This window comes from Onthophagus taurus, chromosome 3, assembly GCF_036711975.1.
Source record: "Onthophagus taurus isolate NC chromosome 3, IU_Otau_3.0, whole genome shotgun sequence".
Lineage (NCBI taxonomy): Eukaryota > Metazoa > Arthropoda > Insecta > Coleoptera > Scarabaeidae > Onthophagus > Onthophagus taurus.
Window position 1 is genome coordinate 21,808,157 of NC_091968.1, and position 14,131 is coordinate 21,822,287.

At 33.9% G+C, this 14,131-nt stretch overlaps 1 non-coding gene across 1 annotated transcript; it reads right to left on the minus strand.

Annotated features, from left to right (window-relative positions):
• Positions 1 to 6,368: 6,368 nt before the first annotated feature.
• Positions 6,369 to 6,439, minus strand: TRNAG-GCC (transfer RNA glycine (anticodon GCC)). The gene has a single exon. It is a non-coding gene; the product is annotated as a tRNA-Gly (tRNA).
• Between the last annotated feature and the right edge of the window lie 7,692 nt (positions 6,440 to 14,131).

Consider the following 14,131-nt stretch of genomic DNA (forward strand, 5'->3'; position numbering starts at 1 on the left):
TTTAAAGTAATATATAGTAATCGGTTTCAATATTGCAATTTTTACTGAAAAAAAAAACGAAAGATGTGATGGTTAGTTAATAAAATTAGGCGATTTTCAAAAAATCTTGGAAACTCCGATAGTTCGTTCAAAAGCTCGATACCCTTAAAACGACGAAACTTTTAATGTGTGTGATTTGTCCAGAATTTGTCCCATCATTGCAGCAGCCCCGTTAGAACATACACCAAAATTTGAGGTCCAATTCACAATTAGTCACTGCTTTGAATATTTCTGAACTAGTGGTTTTTGTTAGCAAAAAAAAACTCGTCCTGCAGGTCTCCATTCTGTTCAAATCTCACATACACCAAAAGAATCGCCTCACCAGTAAGATCTGTAGATTCATCAGGTTGCAAAGCAAAATATTTTTATGCTTTTATTTGTTCAATTAACTGATCTTCAATACTATGAGCGAGATCGTGAATTCGATGAGCTATGGTTTCATTTGAGATGTGCCACTTTCTTTACGACCTTCTCTCCCAGCATTTCGAAGCAAATATCCTTAACACAGCCGGCCACTAGTCCCTCACCGCTTTTTAGTCTTAGCAATATTTATGTGTGACAACTGAAATATCTGTTTTTGCTGGCCTTTAATTCAGCATGCTTTCTTTCAAAAAATTCTACCGGCTTGGAAATTAGTCCTTTATGTTTGGTACTCAAGTGGCTTTTTACAAAACGGTACTATATACGACGCATTGCGGTTTTAGTACTCCTTCGTCATTCAAGACTGCGAAACCAAATTGAATATATGAGAGTAAAATATAAGAGTCATATTGTAGCTTGAATGTCGAACGAAATCGTTTCAATGTTAATGGTATTTGTTTTGTACTTAAATCACTGTCATTGCCATCGGAATTAACGATATTTTTATGTTTACTGGTTATTTTTACCCATATTACAAACGAGTTCAATAAGGCCATGTGACCTATAAAAAAATTTCATATCATTCATTTCATTTCAATCATAACTGCAAATCATTTTAAATTATCTTATAATTAGTATCACTTCTTGAATTCAGACCGTAATTTTGTACTTATTATTACAATCAGGTTCAAAGTTTTTAAATAGTGATGGAACGGATAGTGATTTTGCGAAAAGCCGAATACCGGATATTTGGCATCTCCTTTGGCCGGATATCCTATTATCCGGTATATCTATCAGGCAATTATGGTTATAATTTCTTGTGCATTTCTGAAATGATACCCTATATTGTTACATTATTGCGATATTTGAATAAAAACGAATTTGATAAGATATGTCAACTTATTTGTATCAAAGATACAAAGTAAACTTTTTTGATGGGGATTTAACTAACGAAGCGACTTTAAAAGAGGATGCTTTAATTAATACGTGGTGATATTTCCACAAGGATCCTTAAAGAAATTAATTTTATGGCGAATTTTGGAAGGTATCGATAAAAATTGCAACATCGAAAATTTTATCAAAATTTCAAATATTGCTTTCTCAAAAACTAAATGTTATTTTTCAAAACGGTTTGGTTTATTGGAAAGAGGACACTTTTATCAACACTTTGGGAAGTTTTCATACTCATATTCCAAGAACTGGATTTTATACGAATTTTTAAAACATAATCGGTGAAAATTGTAAAATTTGAAACAATTGTCGATTACTTCAAAAATTTATTTCTCAAGAACTAAAAGTGATTAATCAAAACGGCTTGTTGCATTAAAAAGAGGATACTTTAATTAATAATTAGTGATATTTCCACAAGGATCAGTCAAGAAATTAATTTTATAGCGAATTTTGAAAATTATCGATGAAAATTGCAACATCGAAAATTTTATCAAAACTTCAAATATTGTTTTCTCAAAAACTAAAAGTTATTTTTCAAAACAGGTCTGTTCATTGGAAAGAGGACACTTTTATTAACACTTTGGGATATTTTCATACTAATATACTAAGAACTGGATTTTATACAAATTTTTAAAACTTAGTCGGGGGAAATTTCAAAATATTGGCGATTATTTCAAAAACTTATATCGCAAGAACTAATGATTTTTCAAAACGGCTTGTTGCCTTAACAAGATGATACTTTAATTAATAATTGGTGATATTTCCACAAGGATCCTTCAATAAATTAATTTTATAGCGAATTTTGAAAATTATCGATGAAAATTGCAACATCAAAAATTTTATCAAAACTTCAAATATTGTTTTCTCAAAAACTAAATGTTATTTTTTAAAACGGTTTCGTTCATTGGAAAGAGGACACTTTTATTAACACTTTGAGAAATTTTCATACTCATATTAAAAGAACTGGATTTTATACGAATTTTATACTTAATCGACGAAAAATGCAAAATTTTAAAATTCAAAAATTTATTACGTAAGAATTAAAAGTGATTTTTCAAAACGACTTTTTGCATTAAAAAGATGATACTTTAATTAATAATTGGTGATATTTCCATAAGGATCCTTCAATAAATTAATTTTATAGCGAATTTTGAAAATTATCGTTGAAAATTGCAACATTGAAAATTTTATCAAAACTTCGAATATTGTTTTCTCAGAAAGTAAAAGTTATTTTTCAAAACGGTTTGGTTCATTGGAAAGAGGACACTTTTATTAACATTTTGGTAAATTTTCATACTCATATTGCAAGGAATGGATTTTATACGGAATTTTTAAAACTTAATCGATGAAAATTGCAATACCGAAAATTGTATTAAAACTGCAAATATTGTTTTCTCAAAAACTAAATGTTATTTTTCAAAATGGTTTGGTTCATTGAAAAGAAGACATTTGGTAACTATCCGGTATCCGACCGGATTTTAAAAAATGGCCGGATATCCGTTCCACCATTGGTTTTCAATCATCCCTCAGAACTCTACAATTTTTAATTTTTTTAACGTGTGACGTAGTACCTACCACTAAGTGGCTCCCTCTTTCCGCGTACAGAAATCTCTTGGTTTTAGTTCCACTACCAACTACTAGGTGACGCGATTTTTTTAGTTACTTTTTTAAAAAGTCACCAGATTCAATATCAACCGAATTTTTTTCCCCCAAGTTTAGGTTGGCACCCTTCCCTATACGTATAACATTGGAACGTGACGTCACAGCAGGAGCACAGGAGTAACTTCCGATCCAGAACCGGCATTACTTATCTACTGTTTTACTAAGATAACTTTTACTAAGATAACTTTTACTAAGATAACTGAAAAGACAAACAATTTCGACACTTCAATTTTAAAGTTTCTGATACTACGCTTGTAAGAAAACTTAGGTTATGAAAAAATTATAGGATACAGAAGTTAATTCCGCTGCCTATGGAACTAAATATACTAAAGTACTAAGTATTTTTCTGCTCTTCCCCAAAAATATTTAATTAACAATAAAATTAAGCAATTTTCAAAAAAAAACACCAAATTAAAGATAAAATCTTCTTCTTTAAAGTGGTCATGGATCAGAATCGATTTCAATATTGAATAAATCGCCCAAGGTTGGTTTTGAAAATGGTAGTATTATTATTTCTTATCTATCCAATTTTTCATGGATTTTTTCCTTCAAATCTACCTCATTTCTGTCTTGTTCACGTTGTTCCCGGCGTTATCAGTTTCCTGCGCACCGAACAAAAACCACAGTAAACCTGCAGCAGGTCTCCACTATAAGTGACGTTTGACGATCCGTCGATAGTGTCCTGCGGGCGGTCCTGCACAAGGCCTAACGATCTGGGTAATAGAACGACGTCACGCGTCCGATCCACGAACTGTTAGCGACAATTTAAACCTAACGAGCATTGTTTACCGAGCGCAATTACAGTTTCCAGACGAAGCGTTACCCCGCTCGCCCTTCCATATCGGTTTACGCACGATTCCGACAACAACAAAAAAAGAGTTCTCCTCCAACGCTTTTCAGATGGTAATTGATGCGGAAGTTATGGTCGTTGTTACTACCTCGCGTATCTAGGAGATAGTATTTTAAGTAGTTGTAATGTCCAATAAACATTCGTAATTAACTCACGTCCTAAATTCGAAATTGATTAACAAGACGTCCCGGAACGTTGTCGACAAAGTGTGAAACGTTGCCGAAAATGGAGCAGACCACCTGTGACCAACTCGAAAGCTCGCGCCCCCGCAGACAGTAACAGGATTCATTAGCTCCCTATGCCCTGGTTACAGATGTACTAATTAATAGCACTCCGATACTGGAGAGGGGTCGTCGGAATCCGGTTCCTTTTGTGACAGCAAAAGCGGAGGGCTAAAGCTTCCACCCTCCCCATAGCTTTACTTATTCGCGAAGGGAGTTCGCGAAACTTTCGGATCGGGAGCGGATTAATTAAAAGTTAATGCCTCAGCAAAAAACACGGATGACTAATTACGTGCCCGCCGGAGACTTGGGGAAGATGATGACGTTAGGTCTTTGAGGAGAGTTGCGATCTATTAGGTTCCCACGAACTCGTGTATTGAATGAAAATGTGGAGGTTTTAGTTTTGTGTGGAAATTAATTACAGAAACTTAAAAGAAAATTCTAACAACTAAATTATTTTTTAACATGTAGCAAAAAAGTTCCAAAATTTTTCAATTCGATTATTGCATGCCAAAAGCTAAAAATAATGGGATAAAATGTTTGGGGTAAAAAGCATTCTAAATTAGTCTATAAATAGTAATCCATAAACGAATTTAACTATGTGCAAAATGTCCCAAAATTGGAACGTAATCAAAGTGATTTTAAACCAGTGATGAAAATTAGCTATATGCAGCAAAAGTGCCAATATTATCTTAAGGCGTATTCTAGGCAAAATCAAAATTTCTGTCACTCCCAATTATCAATTTACCATTAATTGATGGTTACAAGTCTGCTCTGCACTGTACCTAGATGTGGCCCAAGTATTTCATAAAGTTGCCAAAACAAGATGTAGAAATTTTAACATCATGCATAACCTACAGACTCTTTGGGGTTAAACTAGAGGATGCATATGCAGACTAAAAGGATGTGCAAGTAAGAATGTCTCAGGGTTGGGCCTCTAGTGTATGTCCAGTACATCAGCGATAACATTAGCTACGTTCGCAGACGATACAGTATTGCACGAAGTGGAAGCAAACGTGATGCTTTTTAATTGCATATTGAGGTGGCAGGTTTTTGGAACGCATTGTACTCAGGTTGTGAAGGAGATAGAGAGATGAAGATGGTGGCCTTCAACTCACTCGAGTTGATATTTAGTATTCATCATCTACAACATCTCACGTTTTGTCAAGAAATGCTTAACATGTTTATCAAGTCATCATAATGAGCAATAAAGCCCATCATTTTAATGGTATTGGGAATTTTCAGAACTTTCTTTTTTCAACAAGATGTGACAGAAACGATTAATTCAAACATGGTTGAAACCCGGTTACTCACCCGTCTAAAACCGTGATAACTGTACAAAACTATGATATACAATCTGATCTTGAAATCTATATGGGAAGTCTTGGTATGTAGTGCAATGATAGACACAGACCTATATATCTCAACGGCCAAGAAAGGAATCAAAAGATATACATAGAAGCACGGAGAACGGCTTCAACTACATGAGAAAGCAGAAATACTTCAACTACTGTATAATCAGAAACTATACATATTGTAAGAAGCAAAATTGATGATTCATTTACAATTCACTCCATTCGTTATAATAAAAATGTTTCTTAGGGGCCTCAATGAAATTCTCATCTTCTGCAGATAAGATGATCCGATTGCTCCCATAATCGTACGATTCGTATCTAAGTGCCCATAAGCTAAATGACAAATATTTGCTCAATTGTATATAATATGACGAAACAAACACATGACCATACAAAGTAAAATCCGTATATACAAGACCTGCGTAAGACCTGTTATGACTTACATTGTGGAAACAAGGATTGAAAACTCTACAACAAAAAGAATCATTCGAGCAGCAGAGATAAAGAGCCTACCATCCATAGCGGGCTATACCCTGCGGGACCATAAGAGGAGCGGAGGCATCAGAGAATTCTGCGATGTCCAAGATATAGTTCGATGATCCCGAACCAGACGTCGCTCATGGAGGGACTATGTTGAGCGGATGGATGACAACATATTGCCGAAAATTGAAAGGGATGGTATCCCAAGATCAAACAGACTTCCACAAGATGGTATGAAAACTGGAATTCATCCCAGTCATGTCTCTAGATTCTAGATTATAAAGTACAAGGCAAAGGCATTAAAAAGAGGAAGAAGAAGAGGAAAAGTTTCTTCATTGATATTTGCTTATCTATATAGCGGATTATACCGGATACAGTGTTATATTTAAAAATGGAAATCACTACAACGCATATACTATTGCCGAATGGTTTAAAAGATTTTAAAAAAAATGCATCGGCCGGGAATCGAACCCGGATCGCCCGCGTGGCAGGCGAGCATTCTACCATTGAACCACCGATGCTGATGATTCATGTTATTATAGTTGCATTGACCATAGATTATAATACTTTTTTTTTCTCATTTAATTATAATACTTATACAGTATTGACGAATATTGGCTACCAAACTAAAGCCGAAAATATACTTGTTGAATTATGCCAAAATGCTAAAACAACCTTTGCCTGCAAAAATTCGTGAAATTCTTGAAGATGGTTTAATATAAACCGAAACCGGTAAAGGAAATAAATAAAAAGAATTCCATTTTAAAGTGCAATAAAAATTTTTATCTACAACTATTGGATTATCTATTCGTTATACATTTGATTTTTGACGGGTAATGACACGCATTACTCGCATGACAGACAAGTTGTTGTTGAATAATGAAGCCATTATTCCACAGTTCTGACACGACCTACTAATCAAAAAATAAAATATTACAGAAATGACAGCTTTCTTATATTAAGGCTATGTCTGAAATGTCTATCAAGTTTTTTTCCTTCTTTTTTTGATTTTTTTTTCAAAATTAAATAGTTGCGTATAATGGATGTTACTCATATCACTCAGATTACAACTTCGTGGGTAGCAGCCGCCATTATACGCTTGTTGAATAATATACTATTATTTAATCATCAATAGTGGAAAGTAAGATTAACAATTTTAACATTCATTATCTTTGTTTTCTCGACGTTTACCTCCAACCCCTTCGCTTTAAAATATCTTTCCAGGGATCTCATCATCTCCTTGTTCCTCCTATCACCATCCCACCCATTTGCCCCTTCACAAGTCTCTTTTCCAAGTCCGCCGTATATATTGCAAATAGTGTGGGACTAAGCACCCCTGTCTCAATCCCTTTGTCGTCCAGAATACCTCACTTCACCTGTACATCTCCTTTACCATCCCTATCAATTGTTCTGTGATATCTCTCCTCCTCATTTCTTCCCACAATTCCTCTCTATCCACGTTATCTAATGCAGCCTTCAAGTCAATAAACAATCCATACACTTTCCTCCCTTCTTGTTCAACTTCCTATCTACTAGGTGCCAGGCGAAAGCCCTATACTTGTGCTGCCAATACTCGTCTTGGTGGTCGCCTTGACATCGAAATGGCTTCTATTCCTAGTCATCTTGACAAATCTGATGTTATCCATCTAAGACACATGTTAGCTCCAACCTCTCCATATCCTCAGCACTAATAGCTCTATATCCATGGTACCACACAGCAAATTACCCGATATTGTTCTTAGGATTTTTAACTCTGTTATTTTGCTATTGTTATGGTCTTGATCTTGCTTATTGAGAGTTGCATGTTTAAATGCGTGTATTAATCAATGTAGGCCATCCTTAATATCATTCAGCAGGACCGCATCATATGCATAGCACATAATCTTGATTTTTGCCACTCATAGTTTAACCATTCTTCACTTTACATACTATGTCTATTATTTTATCCATGAGGATTAAACAACAAGGCGCCGAGGATGTCACCTTGTCGAATACCTCATCCACTTGCTCCGATGTTGGAGTATTAGTTTTAATTATTGCTGTGTTATAATAATAAATTAACAAACTTAAAACTTAAAATACACAATAAAAAGCATATTTACATATAACAAGCATACATATATACAGTGTGTCCCAGGATAGATGTTACAAGAGGTATAATGACTTAAAAATTTTTGAAATTTATTTTAATGCTAAGGAATTAAGCCCTGCTTGGTGTGAAGAGAATTTTAAGAATATTTTAATATCTTTAAAACAAAGACGGCCTTGACAATGAATCGAAAACTATTTTTAGTTTAGGTAAAGTAATCTTTTTGTTCATGATACGGAAAAATTTTATTAAGAAAAGTTGTTCAAAATGAAAAATTATGTTCCTATACAAAATTTCAGAAGGATCTATCTACTTTGGTTGAACCATCACATTTCAGTTTAAATAACATAAATATTCTATAGCAATTGAAATGTGAACTGAGGGATAATATAATTTATTTGTTAATATTTGCGACTACTTAAGTCATTTTTTTTTCCATAGCATTTTTCATTGGTTTTTTTTTCTTCACTCTGACCTAATCTAAAATATGGTGGTTTAATCAATGTAGGTAGATATTTCTGAAATGTTGTATAGTGTCATAATTTCTCATTCTGAACAACTTTTCTTAATGATATTTTTCCGTATCATGAACAAAAAGCTTACTTTACCTGAACTCAAAATAGTTTTCGCTTCACTATCAAGACTGAGTTGATTGTCAAAATATGAAAATATACTTAAAATTCTCTCCACACCAAGCAGGGCTTAATTACTAAGCCTTAAAATAAAATTCAAACATTTTTCAGTCATTATACCTCTTGTAACATCTATCCTGGGACACACTGTATATATCTCAATCTCTGCCAGCCCTCAATCCTCCCCCCAGGCTATGAAACCACGTCAAAATAAACAAAGAGGAAGAGTGCTCAGTCAACTTGCCGCTCACTTAAATAAGCCCTAACCCTTGCCTTAAAGGAAATCAGAAAAAGACTCTTGAAGGAATCAGGTAGCCAATTGCATAAATTAAGCATACAATACGAAAAGCTGCATTTGAAAATTTCTAAACGGTGGTGAGGTATCGTTAGCGTATGTTTATGCCTAATTTAATATAATGGACATCTGTGCGAAATCTAATTTTATCATAAAGGTATGGCGGATTTTTGTGTAAGATAATTTTGTGGTAGAGAGTGCTCAGCCAAGTGCTCCCTTCTACGGATACCATATATAAATTGCAGACAAGAGTTTTGTAACTTTTGAATTTTAGCAGTGTGAACGCTGTCAACGCAGGAGTGATATATTACGTCACCGTATTTGAAGATGGACAGCACCAAGGCATCACAGAGATGCGTTCTAAGGTTCTGGTTCAAAATGTATCTGTTGTTGTAAAGCAACCTTAATGTAGAGTAAGCTCTCCGTAGAAGGGACCGAACATGCCCATCAAAGCGAAGGCGCTCATCGAAACAGATACCCAAATTTTTTACATTTTCCCCAAAGCTAAGACGACTTCCACCCATCACCAATCGCAAGTTAGTTTTTACAAGCTCAGATGAAGCTCTATCCCCAAAAACCATAACCGAGGACTTACTAGAATTAAGCCGTAGACAAAGGTTGCCAGCAAGTCGTCCTTAACTAACGAAATAAGTCATGATTAATTTTGCTTTCAGCGTCTTCCATATCACACGGTTTAAAAGAGTAGAGCAGTTGAGTATCATCAGCATAAAAGTATAATCCAAAACATTAGCGAACCCAATTGTAGATATCAGATACTTTCATAACAGAGGACACAAAATAGAGCCATTAAGTTTAACCAACTGCTTTCGTCCAGACAAATAACTTTGTACTAAATGAATCGAACCTACAGATAAGTCTATATAATGGAGCGCAGCCACTAGAATATCATGATGTATTCTATCAAAAGCCTTAGAAAAATCCAAAAGTGTTAAGATAGTAACCCGTTTGTCGTCAATTGCTTTGAAGATTTCATCTGTCATACCTAGAAGCGCAGTAGCAGACTGACAACTGGGCAACACATTATAATCATCAAGATGACAGCGAAGTCCGACCGCTATGACCCCCTTACAAACCTTGGATAATATAGGCAATATACTAATTGGCCTTAAGTCCCCCAATTCATGAGGATTTGGGGTTTTTGGAATTGGAGTCACCAGGTCGATCTTCCAAATATCAGGGAACACAGAACATTCAATGGAATAGTTAATTATATGGCACAAGAAGGGCAAAATTGCAGGACAACACAATAAAAGCATTTTAACACTTATGCCATAAGTGTTACAAGTGTTAAGTTGTACTATTGTCTCAATGATGTGGGAATAGCACATAATAGCTACGCACATTCTTGCATTCTACCAAATTTTGTAAGAATACGGTATCGATGTAGCGCTTTGGTCGCAAGCGACCTCGTCTTATTTACCATAAATCATCCGTTTCTTAACATAAACTAGACATAACGCATACTACTTTAATAAAAAATCAAATTTGTTGAAATACTGTCAAATAGGGACCTGCACATTCATGCAGAATAACATTTTTTTAATGATATGGAATCGATGTAAATTACATCATGTAATCTCGGCATGATTATTTCATAACTTGGATTTTAAACGCTTCAATTTTTTCTTTGAATAATTAAGATTTTCAAATCATTAAAATCTGATGTCATAAAACATTTATATTTCTAATTCTCATTAAAATCTAGTGTTACCTCAATAAAGGGTAATCTCCGTTGTTGGGTGGCATGGAGATCGTAAACCCTAATCTTTAATTAAAAGTTCAAGACGGTCGTTGGTCCCACTGAAAGTTAGGGGTGGCACTCGATAGCCCGAAATAAAGAAATTTTCCACCAGCTACCCGGAGCAAATGTTCCAATTTTAAGCTTTATTGGGCTGTGTTGCGACGAAGAATTCTCACTCCGATAGTAGTGTTTTAATTAAATCCTTTATATTCGAGGTCGTAAATAATTCAAGTTTCTTATTTTAGGTAATATTTGGATTATGATTATCTATTTGGCGTATTACCGGTGGTTGTCGTAAAATGGAGAATGAATTATTTCTCTCACACCCACACGTTTCAGCCTTAATTAATACCTCCCTTCGTACGAATAAATCCCCGGCGGTTTCCGGCGTAGGGCGGGACATTTAAAATGATGGAAACCAAAGGGTTCGCGGGGAAACTCGGGGGTGGATTCCCCGGGGTTAACTCGCCGCAACCGACGCCGACGGCGGCAGGAGGCCGTATCTAAATCATTTGCTTGAGTGCATTTCCTGGTTAGAATGCAGTTTATCAATTGACCGGGGAATGCGTCGGGGCCCCCTTTTTGTTTCGAAGTACGCGCGTGGAATTGGATTACCGATCAAATTTAACGCTGCCCAATGTCGATCCGGACGATTTCGAACGGTTGTCCATTTCCAAGAACCCTTTTAGAACGTCGCCAAATGTCTCGTTTGTAAAGTGAATTTGGTCTGCGGTCGTTTTATTACTTCCTTTCAGTGTTTCCCTCTGTAAATGGTGTGATTTCAGCAATGACACAATTTACCACTTTTTTTGTTTTGGAACAATGTTTTGAAGAAATTTGAAAATCTGTTCTGTAACATTAAGAAAAAGGAACGTGTTGAAATCTGGTGTCGACGTCCAGAAACAATGGTAAGGTGTGATGCCATCGATCAGTATTTCGGCACTGAATCGTGTCCGAAGACAGAAGAAAAGGTGTGACTTAAATATCGGTGTCGGGCGGTTTATAAAACGGCGAAGAATGCCGACACAATTGACAATTATGACACCCACGATCCCGTTGTTGTTGCTGGTCCAACGAAATCGATTTATAATCGATTTTAAAATAACTCCTCTTCTATAAATAAAAAAAAACTATTAACTTATGCAACATGTTATGGAATTAGTCGGCTTAAATCAAACGTCGTCTAAGTTGGTTAAACTTTAATGTGACATAAAGATCATTTCCACATTTTTAAAAATAGCTTCTCGTTAAGTATCAAAAAAAGTTTGAGTATCATTTTGATGTTTTGACATTATACGAAAAAACAAACTTAATTTCCTGATTTTTTTAAACTAGAACTAGAACTAACACTAATCTTAGAAACTTTCTGGTTAATCTGTGCGTGTTTTGAAAAAATGTTTAATGTTTCGGATGCCATGTTGCAACCTTCTTCAGAAACAAGTACGAACCACGCTTCATCTTCAAACATTTTCATGTAAAAATTGGTGATCCCATGCCTGTCCCATCGTACTGTTCATAGAATTCTCCCTTCCAGCTAAAATATATCCATGACAAGGCAGTACTCTACTAGTCCTGTGATATACTCCGGCAATCTCTCCGGGATGAATTTCTGGTGAAGACCATCCACGACATCCTTGACTGGTACTCTGGTCAATAGAGATTCCATGTCGAAACTTACCAAGATATCCTGGTGATCTAACTTCATACTCCTGATTGATTCTACAAAATGTGTAGAATCTCTGACATATGATAAGTAGGAGAACTTATGATATGATGACTGATTTAATTTTTTTTCAAATAATTGTTATAATCTAACCCAATACTTGTTATATATCATATTGAAGACGAATTCTTAATTTTCAATCTGACATAAAGATCATTTCCACATTTTCAGAAGTAGCTTTTCCAAAAATGTTTAAAATTTGAGTGTCATTTTGATGTTTTGACATTATGCGAAAAAACAAGCTCAACATCACGATTATTTTTCTCATAATTTTTATAATCAACCCTAGTGCGTGTTATACATCATTTTAAAGAAGAATCTTTAAGCTTTATTTTGGTCTAATAATTATTTCTATAGCTTCATAAATAGCTATTCCAGCAACTTTTAAAATTGAAGTATCGTTTTGATATTTTCAAATTTTCGAAATATTAAGATTAACTCCTCGATTTCTTTTCAAATAATATTTATAATCTAATCCAATACATGTTATACATCATTTTGAAGAAGAATCCTCAAACTATAATTTGACATAAAGATCATTTCTACATTTTCAAAAATAGCTTCTCCAGACATTTTTAAAGTTTGAGTGTCATTTAGATCTTTTGACATTTTACGAAAAAACAAGCTCAACTTCCCGATTTCTTTTCTCATAATTTTTATAATCAACCCTAATGCGTGTGATATATCATTGTAAAGAAAAATCTTTAAGCTTTCTCTTGATATAATGACTATTTCTACAGCTTCATAAATAGCTTTTCTAGGAACTTTTAAACTTTAAGTATCATTTTAATATTTTCAAATTTTCGAAATATTAAGATTAACTTCCCGATTTTTTTTCAAATAATTTTTATTATCTAACCCAATACGTGTTATACATCATTTTGAAGAAGAATCCTCAAACTATAATTTGACATAAAAATCATTTCTACATTTTCAAAAATAGCTTCTCCAGACATTTTTAAAGTTTGAGTGTCATTTAGATCTTTTGACATTTTACGAAAAAACAAGCTCAACTTCTTGATTTTTTTTCTCATATTTTTTATAATCAATCCTAATGCGTGTTATATATCATTTTAAAGAGGAATCTTCAAGCTTTCTTTTGGTATAATGACTATTTCTACAACTTTATAAATAACTCGCCTAGGAATTTTTAGACTTGAAATATCATTTTAATATTCTCAAATTTTCGAAATATTAAGATTAATTTCACGATTTTTTTTCAAATAATCTTTATAATTTAACCCAATACGTGTAATACATAATTTTGATTAAGAATCCTTAAACTTTAATTTGACATAAAGATCATTTCTACATTTTCAAAAATAGCTTCTCTAGACATTTTTAAAGTTTGAGTGTCATTTAGATCTTTTGACATTATACGAAAAAACAAGCTCAACTTCTCGATTTTCTTTCTCATAATTTTTATAATCAACCCTAATGCGTGTTATATATCATTTTAAAGAGGAATCTTTAAACTTTCTTTTGGTATAATGACTATTTCTACAGCTTCATAAATAGCTTTTCTAGGAACTTTTAAACTTTAAGTATCATTTTGATATTTTAAAATTTTCGAAATATTAAGATTAATTTCACGATTTTTTTTCAAATAATCTTTATAATCTAACCCAATACGTGTTATACATCATTTTGAAGAAGAATCCTTAATCTTTAATCTGACATAAACATAATTTCCACATTTTCAAAAATAGCTT